Source organism: Spermophilus citellus (genome assembly GCF_964194105.1).
Source record: "Spermophilus citellus genome assembly, chromosome: 5".
Taxonomy (NCBI): Eukaryota; Metazoa; Chordata; class Mammalia; order Rodentia; family Sciuridae; genus Spermophilus; species Spermophilus citellus.
In genome coordinates this window covers 154,089,833-154,111,073 of record NC_138186.1, presented here as the reverse complement: position 1 = coordinate 154,111,073, position 21,241 = coordinate 154,089,833, and positions in this window count along the sequence as shown.

The following is a 21,241-nucleotide window of genomic DNA, read 5'->3' as shown; positions in this document are numbered from 1 at the left end:
GTGGGCCCTTACCAAACATTGAATCTGCCAGCAATTTGATCTTGGACTTTCCAGCCTCTGAACTGTGAGAATGTATGTTGTGTATGAGCCACTCAGTTAACGGTGTTGTGCTATAGCAGCCTGAACAGACCAAGACACACTCTTGTACATAACATGTGTTCTACTGTGACCAAAAAGGTGTATGATATCAGGCAGCATCAATCCACTCTCAGGAGACACCAGAGAAGAACTACTTATGACCTCTGCTAGTCCAGACTTGTCCTTAAATGGCTAGTAGAACATAGTTGATCTTTTTTCTCAAATCTATGTGCTAAAACATGAAAAAAGAAAAAGAAAATAAATCAAAGAGTATCATACAATTTAGTGCTGTGTACATTGAAAAATAGGGCAACAGTGGGGTTCTAATTCCAGCATCAACAGTCCCTATATATTAAAAAAAAAAAATGCATCTCCTCACCAGCCTTGTGAGAATACTGCTAATTGCCTTCTGGTAACAATGCCATTTGAAAGATGATAACAGTCATTCAGTTGAGTGCTTTTTTTATGTAAGAGAATATGCTTGCTTAGATGTATCAAGCTAGTTCAGTCTAGTCTCAGATCAGTGTTGTGTAGTGCCTGGTTGACAAAAAGAACTGATTAGAAACGGGCACCATTCTGTATTACATATATTACAATATATATATCGGTTTTACTATGACTATGTTCATTTTACAAGTAGAATAACTAAGGCATCAGTTGGTGCAGGTCTTCTTACCTAGTCATTGTCAGGAGCAAATCGAGATCCAGCAGTGTGATTCTAGCATTTTCTTATTATAATCATGTCTCAATTAGCCTTTAAATTTCTGTTCAAAACGAAAGCCAGGGACTACATGCAGGAGTTTGATTTTATTTAGAAAATGCAAAGCAAATCTCTGAACTATTTTTGCAACAGTGCTCCTACAACCCAGAGAGAGCCCAGTATTTTCTCATGAAGTTCCTTTATCAAAGTTTTTGGGCTCTGTGAGGGCAGAAGTGATACTGCAGTAATCTGAACTGCAGAGATCCATTCAGTGTTGTTCAGCAGAATCACCTGTGACAACCTAAATGGTTATATCTGTGTGGTAGATACTCAACTTTTGACTGAGGAATAAAAAAATTGAATTACTTTAATTTTAGTTAATTTAAGTTTAAAATAGCCAAAAATGGCTAGAGGCTAGGTACTATGTTGAGCAGAGCACATCTATCACAAACTGTCCATTTGTCATAACAAGAAACAGCAAGAAATAACTTTTGTAAGATAATTGAATTGATTAGAACCAAAAGAAAGCTTTTCCAGCTACTCTGTGCTTTCATTCCATCTGCTCTCTTCCTCACCCCAACCTACAGATAAGACACGTGTGCATGTGTGTGCACACATGTACCTACATACAATTACACGCACATGTTCTCTGTCCCATTAGACAAAGGTTATTTCCTCAATGTGTCCTGGACTTCCATGCTACCCAGGACTTGCTGCTGAAAGTCCCCTCCTGTCTTTCCTTGAAAATGCCTCCTTGCTTTTCAGAATGTCATCTTCCCTTTCTTTCTCTCCCTGGATCCTCAGAACAGAATTGATTTCTCTTGTGTTCTCAGTTGTGAGGGTTAATTTTATATGTCCACTCTGTGCCACGGGTGGCCAGATTGAAATTACTTCTGGGTGCATCTGGAATTTGAATCAGCAGATTGAGTAAACTAGATGGCCCTCCCCAGTACAGGTTGGCATCCTTCAATCCTTTGAGGGACTGGATAGAACAAAGAAGCAGAGGAAGGAGAAACGTGTCCCTTTGCTTCATGCCTGCTTGCTTGAGATGGGACATCAGTCTTCCTGCACATGGCCTGAGATTTATACCACTGGCTCCAATAGTTCCCAGGTCTTTGGAGTGGAGCTGGAATTGTACCACTGACTTTCATGGATCTCTAGCTTAAAGATCATGGGATTCGCAGCCTCCATAACTGTATTCTTATTGTACAAATTATTTGTGTGTGTGTGTGTGTGTGTGTGTGTGTGTGTGTGTGTGTGAGAGAGAGAGAGAGAGAGAGAGAGAGAGAGTTTTTGTGTGTGTGTGTGTGTGTGTGTGTGTGTGTGTGTTTTCTTTGGTGAAACCTGACTAATGCAGTAGGTATAAATGACTTCTGTGATGTAAACAGAATATTCATCAAGTAGTGCACGGAGATGGATTGAGAGTAGCAAAAAGAAGAAACTGGGTCTAGAAGGCCAGAATCCAAAACGATTTCACAGAACTGCAGATGAGGATGAATGTCCCTCATTATACTTCAGCCATTTTTGGTAACTATCTCAGTTTTGCCCTAGGTATCCATAAGATAATGAGTACATATAATTGTTTTTGACATTCTTCCTTCAGTTGAGTAATAAGAATAAATGCTCTTTTTCCCGGCATAGTGGCACATTCCTGAAGTCCCAACTACTCAGGAAACTGAGGCAAGAGTATCTCAAGTTTGAGGTCTGTCTGGGAAATTTAGCAAGACCCAAAAGAAAAAAGAAAAAGGACTTGGGATTGTGGCTCAATGGCAAAGCACCCCTGGGTTGAATCCCCAGTGTCAAAAAAAATGCATTTTATCATCCTGCATAAAGCATAAAATTTCCCATTGACAGCTTTTCAGTAGAAAATTATAACACACAGGATATGACTTCCATGTCTGAATTGAGTCAAGGCACCCAGCAGTCTTTATTGGGATGCTCTTCAGCACGCCTGGAGTGTCCCCATAATTTGTAAAGATAATGCAGACTACAAAAGACATCTCAAATGACACTTTTGAAGGAATTTAAACATAAAACTTGTGATATCTCTACTAATAGGAAAGCTGGTGTGAACTGCTCAAATATAAAGAACTTGCCATTCAGCCGCAGTAGAATGTAGCTGAGAGCCTCCAGCTCTAGTGCTTTCAGGAGCATGGACAGCTCCCAGTGAATGCGTACCGTGGCCTACGGGGGCCTGGGCATCTCTCCCTATCATAGGACCCTCTTTTAACAGTCTTTATGCCTAAGCTCCCTTTTGGATTGGCCAAGATCATCCCAACATTACTTAGAGCTCTCTGAGGCAGCTCCTACCCAGTCTTCCTTCCTTCCTACTTTCCTTTCACACGAGTCAGACCTGCATCCCAGTATGAGCCTTTCCCTCTCTGTTCCTACTCTCTTCCATTCGCCTTTGTCTTTCACAGACATAACTCCTGAAAAAGTCTTGCACTTCTAACTACATTTTGGCGCCTTCATCTTGGGGAAACTGAACTGAGAATTACAGACAAATTTAGAAACAGGAATCAGGCCATGTAAGCTCAGGACTTACCTCCATGGCTTCTCCATATACCACTAGGTTGAAATAGCAAAAGAAACATATTTTGTGTACTATTTTTCATCTAATTTTTGCTAGGAAAGTTGGTCTTCTATGGAACTCCTGTTTTCAAAGGACCTTTAGAGATTGTTTTTAAGCCACCAGCAACACCTACTTTACTACTTTAAAGCTATTTCTTAGCATTTAATGGAAAAACTGGAAAAAAATTACTTATACTGCACACAGATTAACTCCAAATTCCTTTTCAATAACATATATCAATCACATTTATCTTTACCACCCCTAAATGGCTATAAATAAATACTCAGGTTATAAGCTTTGTAAATGACAAATCAGACTCAGGTAACTTGAAGACAGACACGGAGGACATAGTGTTTCACTAGCTGACCAGATCAAGTGGTAAATGACCAAGAGCCAAAGTAAGGGTCTGGAGAAAACTCCCAGGACACCTAGGTGGTTAGCTTGCCTCTGCATCTTGAATGAGTTCTTCATCTCTCTGAGCCTCAGTTTTCCCACCTCTGTTGTGGGAGGACACACCCTGAGAATATCTAAAGTTCTTTCCTGAATTAGCAAAGCTACCTTACTCATTCAGGAAAAGCCAGAGAGGACAGTAAATATTTCCAGGGTATAAAATTGGAGCATAAAGAGAAACGCAACAAGTTTTTTCCTCCGTCTTCTTATAGAAGATTGATTAGAGAAAACTAACATTCAACCGCAAACAAAAATGCAAAAACCAAAACCTGTCAAAAACCTGCAAGTGTAGTTAAATGCTTCAGTTCACAGAAGCAAGAGACTGAACAAAAAATGGAATTTGAGGATGCATCTCAATCTTCAGTCTGCCTTTTAACATATCAGCTGCTGGGCTTCCACCAAAAGGGTCATCAAAGATTTGAGGATCACAACAAAGTTTTTACTATGAAGATTCTTAAGTTTTTCCCCACAATACTTTTATGCACGCACTGGTCAAATAAATTTAATGCATTCAGCTTAAATAGAACTTTTATCTTCTGAACCATTATTTTAAAAACATAAGGCGGAACTTTTCAATTTCCAAAGCCACATAAAATAGTGTTCTCTTTTTAGTGTGAAAGAAACATCATTATCACAGATAATACTGCGTCTTCCTAGTTGTATTTTTCATTTTCTAGCTAAATCTGGTTTTAGATCACTGTACAAGAAAGGGTTGAAGAACTATTGAAGAAACAAAATATTATATTTGAGGGAAAACATTCCATTTCAGTCAAATTGTAAACTTGGAATAATCCAACCTGAAAAATACTGAAGTATCCTCGTAATGCCAAGTTTGACAACATGTGTAAAACCATACTAGTAAAGAGAAAGAATAAGAAAAGTGACAATAACATGTATATAAATATATATAATATACAGCTGGGCAAGATAGTGCATGCCTATAATCCTAGCAACTCAGGAGGCTGAAGCAGGAGGATCACAAATTTGAGGCTAGACTGGGCACCCTAGTAAGACCAAAATTAAAAAAAAAATTAAAAACAAATTTTTTTTGAAGGCTGAAGGTGTAGCTCAGTGGTAGAGCACCCCTGAGTTCAATAGCCACTCAATAGGTGGGGGAGGGGGGAATAAACATACATACATATATATAGTGTGCTGTAATAGAATAAATACCTGGATTCCATTTAAGGAGATAGACAGCAGGACATGCCCTGGAATCTGTACAATAGGTGGAAATTAGCAAGATTTTGGTGGAAGTTGGAGGCAAGGGGAGAACACCGGGTCAAAAGAAACAGACTTTGAAGAAGTTCCGGAGACAAGAAGGATCAGATAATATTTAGGGTTAAGTGTAGAGTTGAGAGAATGGGAGAAGATAATGGAGAAAGGTAAGACTGGAGGAGCAAGTGGGACCAGATAGTGAGGGAGAGACCATATGCACTGAGATTTATTTTCCAAGTGCTTTCTACATGTATACTGAATCTTCATTTTATCTCATAACCAACATGCTTAGATATCATATTGTCACTTTTGTAAAAAGGTAAAAAAGGCTTAGAGTAAAGGGATTTGCTTGCAGATGTTAATAATTGTGTTCTATCTTCTGTTCAAAAGGTTGTCTCCTTGGGACTAAAGGAGTGTTAGGTGGTTGGGGAGGAATGCCAGTAGCAGATGTTCTCTTGCCTCTTGTTCTGCAACTCCCAAGCTGCTCCTAAGCCACAGGTCTCCACACCCTTCTGCATCACCCATTAGGAAATTCATCTGTGGCTCTTATAGGATTTAAGCTTTACACTGGTTCCCTAGGGGGGTCATTGACAGAAATAAAAAGTGACTCATTTGACAGAATTAGGATCCGGGATTCTTGCTTCTATTTTTAATGGTAGTAGATCCAGAGAATTCAAGTTATTATTGACAGACTTCATGGGTAAGTTAACTGAGTAATAATGACAAACCAAAATTTCCCTGGGGTATAAATTGTACAAAAACTTGGCAACATTAGGAGCAAAGTTTGAACAACAGTTGTGTAAGATGGTGACCTGGCTGTCTTCTCCGTATGAGTGACCAGTCACTTTGTGTAACATATGCTAAGCTAAATTTTATACAAGAACCTTTTAAGTAATATTAAATCAACCCTTAAACTCTGACTGGGTCTTTAAATTTATTGCTCATTTGTCCAAGGATCTTTTTTTCAGCTAGATGAAATAATATCCAAGAAACTGAAAGTCATAGGGTGATGAGAGTATTCCTGATTTTTCATCAGGTAAAATCAATGGTTTTATGTCTTTGCAATTCCTTCTAGGTGCCTTTGAGTTGGAAAAGATAAACACTATTGGAAATAATGACCTTTATAAAATCTAGAGAAAAAAAAAACCTATATATTTAGCCATGTTGAAATTTCCTATGATCATCTGTCCTCCACAGCATGGTTCCATATGACACTTCTGCTATCCGCAAACTGGTAAGCTTCCCATCTAGAAAAAGTTTGTAGATAGGGATGCAAAAATAGATGGAACCATATTCTATCTTAGAATAAATATGACAGTGATGGTGCATTTTAATCAAAGATAATGGGCACATTAAAACTTTCTCAAAGTTAGGCTAGAAACCCATCTTAAATCATTTTAACCAAAACCACATAAACAGGAACTAAAGTAACTGGATGGCCCATCATGAGTCAAGTATGAATAGATGGAGGAGACCATGCAATGTCATGGTTCTTGTTTCCATCTCTGGATGTGCCTGCCTTTGTTTATTCTTTATTCTTAGGCTAAGTTCTGGCAAAGATAGTGCCTGGATGCTATACGCTCCATTACCCTTATGGCTGCAGATTCCACTCTTCCTGAAAATTAGATTGATATTCAACATCCTGGCATAAGCTACTGCTCATCTTTGATTACTCTGTGCAGGGGAGTAAGAGACCTGCCTTATCTACACACTCACCACCCTGGACTTGGTTACCCTGGGAATAGGAAATAGGATGGTTCCCCAGAAGGAAACCTTGTAGAATGAGTAAAAATAAGTAAAAAATCAATTGAAGATGTCTTCTCTATAGGCAAATCAAATTAGGAGTAAAAAAACTCTGTTGATCCCCAAAATACATAAGCGTTTTTTAGAAAGCAGTCTTCACTGAACACATGTTTGAAGAATGTTATAACTCTATTGGAAGGAAAAGGTTGTCTCCCTATCAACAAAGATGCTTTTAAATCACAAAATGTTTTTCCAGTAACCATAAGAATTAAAATACATTATAATGGACGTAGTCATTCTAAGTTCAAATGACTATGAGGGAAACTATTACCTGTAGAAAAAATAAAATATTTCTCAGAATGTATCTTATTGGAAGTTAGTTGACTGACACAGCTGGCAAAGACAATAAATCAAACAAGAAAAGAATGACATTTTGGGAACTAACTTAATTAAAAGGCAAATCCCTGTTCCCGAAACTTACACTACATGACCCAAAAGTCTCCAGTTTATTGTGGAAAATTCCTAGTATCATTCAAAACTTGCTGCACATCAGATAGTTTTATCAAAATGTCAACAAACTTTTCTTTCTACCTAATTTTGGGAATAAAAATCTTTATTGCAAGTAGATACTTAGTCTAATCCGTTATCCTTTCAGCCTACTTTCTGAGCAGAGGTCAGAAAAAAACAGGGATGGTGTAGAAGGAGACAGGCCTTAAAAAAAAAAAAAAAGAAAAGAAAAGAAAAGGAATTCATGAAAGCTGGCACAGTATCAGACCATAAACAAAATGCCTTCCTGAGCAGATTGTATAATAGGCATTTCACAAGTTAAACAATCCCTTAGTCGTCATGGTTGTGAAAGAGAGCAAAGACTAAAAAAGGAAACAATCTCTCTTCTTTCTCTCCTGGGTAAGACAGAATCTCACAGTATGTTGGAGTGTGAATGTCTCTCATCGAGAACTGATTTCCTGGCATCCTCCTGCCACCTCGTTCCCCAAGCATCCCTTCTAGAAGTGTAATATAGCATCTATTTCTTATTCAATTAAAGGATATTTTCTTTTTAACACAATTTGGTGATTTGGGCTTAATTGGGCTGCACCTCGGGTTCTCTCCTCACAGAAAGTGAGTTGCTGGCTGGATGTTGTAGAGTTGCCACCCCCCAGCCCGACTCTGCAGTCCTAATTACATTGAAGTGTTATTTCCCTCCACCTGAGCTGCCTAAAGACTGGTTTCTGGATCAGAAGCACATCCTGCACACACCAGCGCTTCCTTGGGAGGGTGTTTTGTGTATTTAGGCTTTGATAGTTACATTTTTGTCTTTGATTTTACTGAAAGACAATAGGATGCTTGGATGTAAAGAACCACAATACCCTCCTACCCACAGAGCCACTGAGGATGGAAGGAGAAAGGAAAAGTAAGTGCCTAATACTGTAGTTTGTACATGCTAGTTTACTTGAAGTAACTAGTGATAGTGCTTCTTTTTTCTCCCCAAGGAGTCCTGGTATGGACCATGAAATATTGGGTCATCCTACAGATACCCTGTATCTCCTCAGATACCATTGAAGAATTTGCCTATGGTTACATACAGTGACATACACAGAAGCTCATTGATAAGAAAGATTAATGGAATTGCTATAAAAAGCCTGAACTCCTGTGTTAAATGATTGCTGATCCATGGTCTCATTCAATTGATCTGACTTTCCAATTAACTTGCAAGGCCGTTTCCTTAGACCCGTTACAATGGACAAATGACAAAAGTTTTAGAACTTCCTTTAAGAAATGATGAGCAGAGAGTGGGTAGGGAAGAGGTGAGAGAAAACAAGTTGCCTGACTCTGGTCTTGCCAGATTGCTGCCTCCTATGGTGGTGTGTGGGGAAGTTAAAACACTCAGGTTGTGTCTGTTGAGCTGAGAGTAGAAGCTGCCCATCATTAGATCAACTGTCCAAGACCAGCTTTCCCTCCATTTCTCCACTTCCAGGAGTAGACGCCTGTATGTAGGTGAGAGTCATAGGAAACAGGTTCCTGATTGAACAACAACTACATGGATGGATCTTTCTATTGTCTAAATTGCAATGGGAGTGCTAATAGCCACAACCCAAACCATAGGAACTTCACAAACCAAACTCAGTGAGGAGAGATGCACTTGTTAAACTTTTAAAAGTACACTGGTCAGTGTATATGCAATTGCCTATCCATAACAAGGATATCTTAGTTTTGGGATAAATAAACTGGAAATTATTCCTGGAAGTTATGGTTTAACGTATGTGTTCCTCCAAAATTATTAACTTAAACCCCAGAGTGATGGTCTTAGGAAGTGGGGCTTTGGGGAGGCAATTAGGCCAACAGGGTCACCCCCTCATGAATGGATTGATGCTGATATGAAAAGGACTATAGGGAGGACGCTAGAGCCTTTACAACCTTTCACCTCTTCAGTCATGTGTGGACAGTGTTCCCCTTTCTACATGTGAGGATACAGCAAGAGGTACCATCTTGAAGTAGTGAGTAGCCCTCAACAGACACTGAATCCTCCAGCACCTTGATCTTGGACTTCCTCAGCCTCCAGAACTGTGAGAAATAAATTTCTATTACTTACAAATTACCTAGCCTGTGGTATTTTGCCATAACAACAAATGGACTAAGATAACAGGTACTTCCCTTAGTGTATAACACATCGTAGCAGCACATTACTATAGCAGATCCATAAAATGAAGAGGTTTACTGGCGCATCACTCCCTGAGGCTATGCAAATTCCACTAACCAATGAGGATTAACGCCCAATGTATTAATTACAGTTCTCAGGAGAAGACAGAAGCAACATGGTGTGTGTGTGTGTGTGTGTGTGTGTGTGTGTGTGTAATGACAGAGACACAGATACAGAATTATTATAAGAAATTGGCTTAAATGATTGTAAAGGCTTGATAAGTATACAAGCTGTAGATCAGGCTAACAGCTAGAGACCCAGGAAGAGCTGACATTGCAGTTTGGGTCTTAGGTCCACCGGCTGGCAGAATTCCCTCTGTCTGCTTTACTCAAGTCTACTGATTTAAATCTTAATGGCATCTGAAAAAAAATAAAAATAAAAAAAACCTTCTCAGAAACACTAGACTAGCGTTTGGCCAAATATATGGGTAGCATGACTTAGCCAAGGTGGCATAATGTTAACATCACAGTAACTCTTGCCAACGTAATATCTTGTTTGAACTTCTTTTTGTTTACACCTTCAAAACCCATTTAACAATAGTGAGAAGCTAGGAAGTATTTGAAGTTAAGAGAATATATTCTATAAGGTAAGTCAAAACAAAACACCAACAGATGTAAATTTGAAATTAGTAAAACAGAACCAAGTTCTCTCCTTAAATAAATTAAAAAATATACAGAAATTAACTCACTTCCATTTTCACTCAGGTTTCTTGACATATGTTTTGGAGGATAGCACTTCTACATAAATAATCATGCCCTCACTTTCTGCAACTAAGATATTAGATCATGATGAGCTGTCGATTAAAAAAAAAAAAAAACACAGGTGAAGATTCTATTGACTAATTCAGACTTGCAGTTTCTGACCTAAATAAGAAGGTGTTTGGTTTATTTATCTTGGAAAATTGTCAGCAAAGTTTTTGGAATCTGGAAAGGTAAAACATTTTTTTTTACCTTACTTGAAAGGATATGAAAATATGTCCTACCTTTAGAATGTACTTTCTATTTTTATACAAGGACAGTTTACTACTGCTCAATGGCGTTACTGTATGCAACCTGAAGGGCAGTCTGAGAGTGGGATGGTGACCAGAGAACAACTGTCTGAAGGGGTTCTCTAGGGGCTGGAGTAGCTGAACCCCAAATAGAAACTCCTGGTGTGGCCTATGGTCTGACAAGGACACAGAATATTTTAAGTAGCAACTTGAAACCTAATGTTCTGGAAAAACTTCCCAGCTTCTATATTTCTACCAGAGGTACTTCCAGGTTTACCAGGACATTTACAAAGTTAATGTAATTCCTGTATACATGAGCTCCCTTTTAAATGCAAAATTTCACCCCGCAATAAAATGTTTTTTAACCAAAGAAATAAATCGGATTTCTGGAAATGAGAAACAAAATACCATTGTGATGAATAATTTCTATTTCTATTTTATTCCTAGGGTCAAGTAATTATTTCCATATTTTTTACCTCTGTTTTGGGTCAATGCAATATATAAAGTAATGAAAAAATGTTCTCAATAAAGATTACTGTCATTTTTTTTATTCCTTCAACATATTTTTAAAACCATGCACTAGTTTGTAGAATATGCTGGAGATTCTGAGTGGGGTAAGACACAATAAGATGTTGTGCTTTGAGTCAGCGTTTTGCCCCCTCTGAAATTTGTGTTGAAATTTAATCCTCAGTACACATTTTTAAGAGGCGTGGTCTTCAGGAGGTGAGTAAGTCTTCATCAGTGAGATTAGCTGCCCTTGTAAAAGGTCTTACCAGAGGAGTTCACTCATATTTGTCCCTTCCATTCCTTCCACCACATAAAGATACAACTTCCATCCCATCCAGAGGACGAGGCAACAAGACCCCATCTTGGAAGCAAAAAGCAACCCCCAACACACACCAATCCTGTCAGTGCCTTAACCTTGAACTTCCTGGCCTTTAGAACTGAGAAAAAATTTTTTGTTTGTTTTATGTTTTTTTAAGTTATTGATAGACCTTTATTTTATTTATTTATTTATATATGATGCTTAGAATTGAACCCAGTGCCTCACACATGCTAGGCAAGTGCGTTACCACTGAGCCACAACCCCAGCCCCAAATTTCTGTTTTTGAAAATAATTTCCCAGTGTATGGTTTTGCTATAGCATCACAAATGGACTCAGACTGGTAGGTAAACAAGAAGTGTGGGTGACATGAAAATAAAGGAACAAAGACACAAAAGAGGGTCCAGACTCCTTCATAAAGGAGTTAATGACAGTCCCAGTCAATAGGGAAAATGTAAGGTCTCCAGATACCTCCTACGTGTCCATCAATAGATTTAGCCTACTGGACATCTGGTGTTGCCCTCAGCACTAGATACCTTGAATCAAGTTGGAGAAAATTAGACTTCATGGTTCCTTTTCCTCCTGGGCTTCATCGACTATGGAGTCTGAAAAAGAAGACAGCCTTCAGGCGGTAGCGCGCTCGCCTGGCATGCGTGCGGCCCGGGTTCGATCCTCAGCACCACATACCAACAAAGATGTTGTGTCCGCCGAGAACTAAGAAATAAATATTAAAAATTCTCTCTCTCTCTCTCTCTCTCTCTCTCTCTCTCTCTCTCTCTCTCTCTCCCTCTCTCACTCTCTCTTTAAAAAAAAAAAAAAGACAGCCTTTCACAAGCCTTACCAGAAGTGAGAACAGGAGGCTGCCAACATGGAATCACTGAAGGGTGATCTTCTGGTAGTGGAGCACATTGTCCAACAACTGTCAATCACTCCAGGTACCATCCTCGTGCTCCTGGCTCAGCCATTCTCCATCCAACAGCTATAAAATAGCAATGAATGCCCTTATTGCATGTATTATTCCTACATACTGCTTGCTTCCACAAATAATTTGGGAATGCTTATGTGAATAAAAGTCATACATACAACATTACCCTGTAACCTTTGAAATAATAACATAGTAAGTAGGTAGTGAGTAGATAGTTTAACCTAGGTTTACTCAACAGTATTAAGTTTAGTGGGTTTTGTTTATTTGTTGTGGTGGGAAGTGAACCCAGGGCAAGTACCCAATCACTGAGCTGTAGCCTCAGCCTAAGCATTAAATGGAGTTCTATTCCTACTGATAGTCAAAGAAAAAAGGAAGGAAGGAATGAGGGAGGGAGGGAGGGAAGATAAAGGAGGATGTGAAAAGGATAAATTCATATAAACTTAACAGATAAAAAAGAAAACTAGCAATTCAGAAATGTCTTTGTTCTTCTAGGATAAAATCCAAAGAGGGATAAATTGTAACAATATTTCTCTAAAAGTCATTAAGTAATGAATAGTTGTACAAAGGATACAGATACATATAGCTTGTGGGGATTGGGTTGTGTTTGGAGTGTGGATTCTGAATAAAAGCTAAAGGGAAATTGTTACAGCTTTGAAAAGATCTTTCCATATGAAACCATTTAGGGATAATAGCTCCCACTTAATACAGGTTGAGTATCCCTGATCTGAAATGCTTGGGTCCACATGTGTTTGGATTTATAATTTTTTTTTCAGATTTTGGAATATTTGCACATATGTAATAAGATGGGAACAAATTTAACTATGAAACTCCTCTGTGTTTTGTCTACACCTTATACACATAGCCTGAAGGTGATTTTTCACATGTTTTTATTATGCCTTTGTTTTGACTGCAAACCATCATGTGAGGTCAGACGCAGAATTTTCTACTTGTGGCATGGTGTCTGCTCTCACAAAATTTCGGATTTGGGAGCAGTATGGATTTTGGATTTGGGGGTTTGGGACATACAATGTGTATATGCTGATATTGACATTGTCTTGAGGATTTACAGATATTTTCTCTATCTTGTAACTATGTTATAAGGTAGATAAATATTATTGTTCATATTCCAACTATCTACGGCGAATCCTGAAAGATTGAAGAACTTGGTCAAGATAAAGCTAAGAATTGAATCTGGGGATGCCTGGCCTAAAATCACATTCTTTCACCTCTAGCCACCCAGACAGGAGGCTTTCTATTGATTTGATTGATATAGGAACAAAGAGCAATATGGAAAATGCCAGTCACCATGTTCCACAACTCCAGTTGCCATTATCTGAGCCCAACTTTTGACCCAAAGAGGAGAGCAAACAATTTGAGTTTGAGATCCCCAGATTCACTTCTTAGCCTGCAATACTGGTATTTTAACAAAAGAAAATTCTAATGTTTTATATGCTGGATCTGTAAGAGGCAAAGCTGATTTTCTTTTCAATAAAAACTAGAGTCAGATACAGACTTTCCAAGTTGAAGAGTAAATCCTGTCTTTGCACAGAGATAGACTGTGCGGCCCATGAGGATTGGGGCCAGAGCTTTCCTAGGGAAGCCAGGTGAGGCTCCGGGTTCTACACAGTAAGTGTTATTTAACAGCAAAATGCCTCCGTTAGGACTCTTTTGAAGGTGGCAGACATTCAATGAACCTAAAAGGAAAAGAATTTGTTATCTTGTAAAATCTAAAGAAGAGGTGAACATCCAATCCATGTGAAAGACAAACATTAAGTTGGATCTCAAGAGACTACAGTAACAAGAACCCGAATGATGCCAAATCTGTCTTTCTCTCTCACTTGCTCCCCGCCACTACCCCCCCTCCCCACCCCCATGCTTGCTGTCTCTTTGCTCCGTGCCAACTTTTTCTCACACTGAGCCAGACTTTCTCTGTGTGGCAGAAATATGATCGCTGACAGTTCCTACATTTCACAACTCAATTCCATCACAGGACAAGACTGTCTCATGCACACTATACCCTTCCCAATCAACAAACAAACTACTCAAGAAACACCTCTAATTAGGACAGCATGGCTTGGCTGCCCATCCCTGAGCACTCCATGCTATCTGGGAGCAAGACTGTAGAAGACGAAGGAGCAGTTTCCAGAAAAATGAGTTGCTTTCTTCAGAACAAGGCAGGAAGTGATTGGTAGAACAAACAATAAATACCTTCCACAATATTAGCTCAGTGACTTCAAAAGCAGAAATTACCATCTGTCAAATTCTATCCAAGAGATATTTTATTTAATTGATGGATCAAATTTTTTATTTATTAATATCTGATTGCAAAAGTGATTTTGAGATTATTAAAGGAAATCAATTTTTCAATATAAACAAGGCTATTCCTTATAAACTAACATCAGAAAAGAAATGTTGAGGTATTTCATAAAGAATGTGAAATATAGAAACATGAGTCCCACAGGAACAAAAACACCAGGACCACCCAGACCATCACACCAAACACAGTTCTGGAACAACTTGGTGGGGTCCAAAACAATATATTCTAAACGTGCATGTTTTAGCTTTTAAGAGATTTAAGCTAGTAAAAAGTCTCATTTACTTATTAAATTAAGAAATTGGGGGAGAGTACCTTCTACATGCTAGACACCACGAGAAAATATAAAAGAATGAATAAAATGTGCATAGTTTTTTCTGAAGTCATGCATGGATATTATTTCCCTTAATTGAGCTTTTAATAATTACTTGAGCAACAAAGAATTCAAGAATGTACTCATTGGCAGGTAGCTAGCAATTTGTCTGTGGCTGATTAAGGAAATAATTACATGGTCCCTTCAGGGAAGAGCTAGGGTTAGAACTGAGACGTAGTGAAAAGTAAACAACTTTGAAGATATTCTCCTGAAGCCATCTTGCTTCCTCATGGAGGTAAGTTAGGGGATTTCCATAGGCAGAATCAAGATCCTCCTTAAAATAGAGCAAATTTTTTAAATGTCCCTAATTTCAATGTAGAATGAGTTGGCAATAATTTTGGTTGACAAAACATTATTAAGCAGTGTGTCTGAAGGTCTTTCTCAACATAATAGCATTCCTACAAAACACCTGAGGACATCCAGGCTTCAACTCCTTTCAGGTATAGCCATCAAGAGGAGCTGTTTGCCAAGTGTATATCAGGTCAATGAGCAAGGTGACATGATACACTGATTGTTAACAGTTGTGTAAAGGTTGATAGTGACCAAAAATGAGGGGGGGGGGTGTTGTGGGAGAGAGCTAAGCTCAACACACAAAATAAAAAACCCCACCTCCTCCAGCCACACCCTCCCCTTCAGTTACCACTCAGCTAATCCCTATCAGGGAATTAATTCACGGATTGAGTTAAGACTCTCATAACCCAATCAATTCACCTCTGAATGTTCTTGCATTGCCTCAGATGTGAGTTTTTTAGTTTAATAAGGGTACATGAGCCAAGCCTCACATCCAAACTATAGCAATAATCAATCTTCTATTAAAGGTACCATACTATGATTTCTTTTCATGTATACCTATAAAATTACTTGCTAGAAATCGATGGTAATTGTGGAATATTTTTTTTTTTTTTTTTGGTACTAGGGATTGAACTTGGGCACTCAACCACTGAGCCACTTCCCCAGCCCTATTTTGTACTTTATTTAGAGACAGGGTCTCACTGAGTTGCTAAGTACCTCCCATTGCTGAGGCTGGCTTTGAACTCTCGATCCTCTCTCTCAGCCCCCCCAGCTTCTGGGGTTACAGGTGTGCTCTACTACACCTGGCATGTAGTTCCTTTTTGATCAGCCTGCATACAGATGGTGCTGCTGGGTCAGGTAACCTCAAAAGAGCTATCCCAGAGAAATAAATCCATGTGTTTGTTGTTAGAGTTAACTAATTCATCCATCAAAGTGAGGATGAAGAGCAATGCCTGGACAACAAAATGAGTTTGAGTATCATTGATATTAATCAGGGATTATTACTGTCATCATTATTTTTATTTTACTCTCACTAGTTAATGGGTTGAGCTGGCCTATGGAACCACTCTGTCATTCCTGTATGAATGCATGCCTTATTATTTGCTGCAGTAAGAGAGCATGTATCTAAGTAATACATCCACTGTGCTGACTTACTAATTCCATTTATGAATGGAAATTAATATCATTTCTTATCCACTCTTATGTCTGCAGTAATTTTAAGAAAAAGTCTCTGAATCCCACTTTGAAAGTCTGGTATCTATGTTGAAATCATTAGATTTACTTCAATGTTTATAGCAGCTCAATTCACATTATCCAAGCTAGGGAACCAGCCTATGTGCGTTACAAGAGATGAATGTATAATGAAAATGTGGTATATATACACAATGGAATATTACTCAGACATAAAGAATAATTAAATTTTGGCATTTGCCAGTAAATGGATGGAACTGGAGAATATCATGCTAAGTGAAATAATCCAGTCCCCCCAAAACAAAAGCAGAATGTTCTTTCTGATATGTGGATGCTGATTCACAACAAGGGAGGGGAAAATTAGAAGTTCATTGGACTAGACAAAGAGAAATGAAGGGAAGGGAGGGGTAGATAGTAATAGGAAAGACAGTAGGATTATTTGGACATAAATTTCATATCTTCATATATAAATACACAACCAATGTAAATCCACGTGATGTATAACCATAATAATGGTATCCTAATTGGAACAAGTTACCCTTATTCTATTTATATATAATATTTCAGAATATACTCTACTGTCATGTAAAAAGTAGTAAAAATATTAAAAAGAGAAAAAATAAATCATTAGGCTTGGCTCATGCACCCTTATTAAATCAAAAAAGACAGTATCAGAATGATGCCAGAATTCTGAACTTGTTTCTACCCTTTTTGGATTTTGTCATTGCTCAATCATGTGAAAGAGAACACAGATGTGAACCAATTCTATCTAATGCTCCTCTGCTCCTCAGAAAGGAACAGTCATCTGGCACTTAGTAATCCCTCACTAAATGTCGGTCAAATGGACTATATTGAGCACATGACTCTCCAATAGGAAGGTGAAGGGTTTTCTTCTGGTAAATAGACCAAATTAGAGTCCTTGCTGAAGAAAAAATGAGTTCATAAAGGTGATTTTTTTTGGGGGGTGGGGGAAGTACCAGGAATTAAACTCAGGGATGCTGAGCCAAAGAGCCACATCCCCAGCTCTTTTTATATTTTATTTTGAGATAGGTCCTCTCTCAGTAGAGAGGCTTGGGGCCTCACTAAGTTGCTGAGGCTGGGTTTGAACTTGTGGTCCTTCTGACTCAGCCTCCAGAGCCACTGGGATTATAGGTGTGCACCACCTAGCCCTGTTCATAAAGGTGATTTTGACTTCACAGGGATGTGTCAACAAAAATCACTTACTCAGAGTTCTGCAAAGTGTTCTTTGTTCAGTTAGGGATGATTCAAATACAAATTTCCAGTGAAAACCTGACTATCCAGAAACACCTGGAAATTAAATATACTATAACACCTAGTAAGGTCGATAACTAAGGGTTATTCTTTTTAGCTCAAAATTGGTTTCATTGTATTTCTTGTTTTGTTTTAACCATTTTAGATAAAAATTTTAATAAATATACTTACTTCATATTTTCCTACACAGAATTTAATAATGATGCCACTTTTTTAAACATTCTGAAGCATATTATTATAAACATCTATTTACAGTCTGGCTCTCAGGACTGATAGAAATATGTAGTCTCAAGTTAGACGTTGGGTTTTTGCTTGTTTTAGTTTTTCTATTTGAATTTTCCTACCTTTTCCTCTAGACACTAAGGCAATTATTCCTGCTTTTGGTCTGTGCTTCTTCCAATCCTATTATCATATTTCATACCATATTGCATTTGGTACGTGCTTATTCCAATCCTATTATCATATTTCAATTTGTAGGCTCAAATATGGTAGACTAAGATATTAGAAAGTGATATTAAAAAGTACTGTGTGTAAAACAAAAGAATTTAGGTTTTAAATGGTTTGGATGGTACCCTCTGTGGGGAAAAAAATGTTTTGTTTCTGAGAATTTCATATTTTAACTGTTCTTTGAATATCTTCTTGGTTTCTGGGATATTTGTTATTTTCCTGATTTGGTCAGTTTTAAAATTCTGCAGAGATTAAGTATGAATGTATCTAGTTAATAATTAATTAAACAATGAATAAATATTTCATGAGTTCCTGCTTTTTTCTCAGTGTTGAGTAGAGATTATATATGTGTTGAGGAAAATACTTCCCTACCATTTCAATGTGTTGGGGGAAATATTTCCCTCCAATTTCAAAGGACAAGGAATATATTTATTTTTGAGGTAATCTGAGTCCCTTGAAATGGTGGTGGTGAGATGGAGAATTAGACTAAATAACAATTTAAGACTATTTCATAAAATGTTATAAAACAACCTATGAGGGGTTGGGGTTGTGGCTTAGTGGTAGAGCACTTGCCTAGCATGTGTGAGGCACTGGGTTCGATTCTCAGCTCTGCATATAAATAAATGAATAAAATAAAGGTTTATTAACATCTTAAAAAATTAAAAAAAAACAACCTATGAAAGCATTTATCATAAGAGGTGATGATTATGTATTTTAGTTATTATTTACTTAATGTCCATCTCTCCCACTATCCTGCAAACTCTGTATAGAGAGGAACAACATCAGTTTCACTAATTTTTAGTGACTGTTAACAGAGGTGCTCAATGAAATTTTTTTAAATGATCCAACCAAAGTAAAACATAATTAATAAGGAAGCACTATTTCCCAATTTAAAGGACCAGGGTCCAGACTCATAAGACTCCCTTGCTTTCTGCCTTCATGTGATTTGAAACAAATCACTTACTGTCTTAGAACTCCAGTGATCTCATGTGAAAAATGAGATAATCTATCAAGAAAGTTATTACAACATTTATTCAAATATTATATTGAGAGTGTTTGTTAAACTATAAGGTGTTATGAAAATATCATTTTTTCCTAAATTATAATAATTGAAAGTTAAAATTTTCAAGAATGAACAATATTAGACTACAGCTTCTGCTGCTTGATTTAAAGAATTAATAGCCCTGACCTCAATGGCTGCTAATATCTCCCAAAGTCAGATCATGAGACATTATGTGCCTCCTGGCTCAACCATATCTGTGAAGTATTCTTGCTAAAAAACTGAACTTAATTTTTACCAAGCCTCTAGATCTAACTTCCGAGTTGAAGGAACTGTGGGTGTGATGGGCAATGAGTGAGCTCTGGGCTAAGGGAAAGCATATTAGACACATAACCTGGGTTCTTTAATGAACAGACTTCAAAGGAAATAAAAGAGAGAGTTCGAAGAGGAGGAGCCTGGAGGTTTGTAGAAACTTTGGAGCCACATCAACCAACTGGAATGTGTGGCATCCAACTTGCTTCCTTCAACAAACACATTTTTAGAAATTAAAAAAAAAAAAGAAAGAAAGAAAGGGAGAACCCAGGCTTCTTCAAAAGTAAAAACTTTTACTCCTCCACAGTCATTGTTAAGAAAATGAAAAGACCAGCTATAGACTGAAAATATATATTTTCAAAGCACATTTAATAAAGGACTTTTAGCAATAATACATAAAAAGCTCTCAAAACTCCATATTGAGAAAACAAACTGATCTTTTTTAAAAGTGGGCAAGCAAATAGAGCAAATGCGTCACCATGAACAGCAAATGAGTAAATGAAAGGATGTCCGACATCATTACTCTGTATAGAAATTTGAATTAAAACCACCAAGAGATCTATTACATACCCATCACAATGATTAGAGCTAAAAGGGGGAAAAATTGACAATATCAAATACTGGTGGTGCAGAACAGTGAAACTCATATTTTGCTGGTGAGAATATAAAATGGTACTTTGTAAAATGTCACTGTAGCTCTTTCTTATGAAGCTAAACAGGCACTCCCCTTTATGACTCAGAAATCATATTGTCATATATTTCTGTAATTAAAAGCACAATGCATATGTGCATTCAAAAATCTCTAGTTTTAGAAAGTCAATTATACGTAATTGACCTAAACATAAAACCATCCAAAAAATCTTTAAAAAGGTAGATGATAAGTAAAACTGTGGTATATCTACACAATGGAATACCACTCAGCAATAAAAAATGGAGAAATTGCTGGGTGTCATGGTATATGCCTGTAATCCCTGCAACTCAGGAGGCTGAGGTGAGAGGATTACAAGGTCAAGGCTAGCCTGGGCAGGTAAGCAAGACCGTGTCTCAAAATAAAAAAGGAAAAGGAGGAGAAGTAGCTCAGAGGTAAAGCACCCTAGGTTCAATCCCCAATAACAAAGATAAAGAAAAATAAAGGAGAGAGAAAGAAAAAGAACAATAGACAAGATGCTAATACACAGATCAACATGGATTAATCTCATAGGCATTTTGCTAAATGAAAGAAACCAGACTCAACTGGCTGTAGGGTAGATTTCACTCACATGACATTTGGGAAAAGACAAACCAATAAGGACAAAACCAGTTTAGTAGTTGTCAGAGCCTGAGGCTGGGGAGAGGGGTACACAATGAAAGGGCACAAAGATAGATTTTTGGGGGTGATTATGATAGACATATTCTATATCTTGGTTGTGATAGTGATTATAAGACTGTGTTGTTTGAAACCTTGAACTCAAAAGAATGGATTGTGCTCTTTGTAAATTACAGCTCCATTTCAAAAACAGAAATTTAGGACACATATCGACCATCTACAATGTGGCAATTTTGTTTTGTTTCTGATTTTTTTTGTTGTTGTAGTTAGACACAATACCTTTATTTTATTTATTCATATATGGTGCAGAGGATCAAACCCAGTGCTTCACACATGCAAGGCAAGCACTCTGCCACTGAGCCACAACTCCAGCCTTGTTTCTGATTTTTTTTTTTAAAAAAAGCTTTCAAAAAAATGTATAAGACAATTGGGAATGTATGAACACTGGCTTGATGTTTTATGATAATGAGTTATTATTTTAAGGAAAATTGTGATGGTAATATTATGGATCTATTTACATGTATTTATACCTTTTAGAGCTAC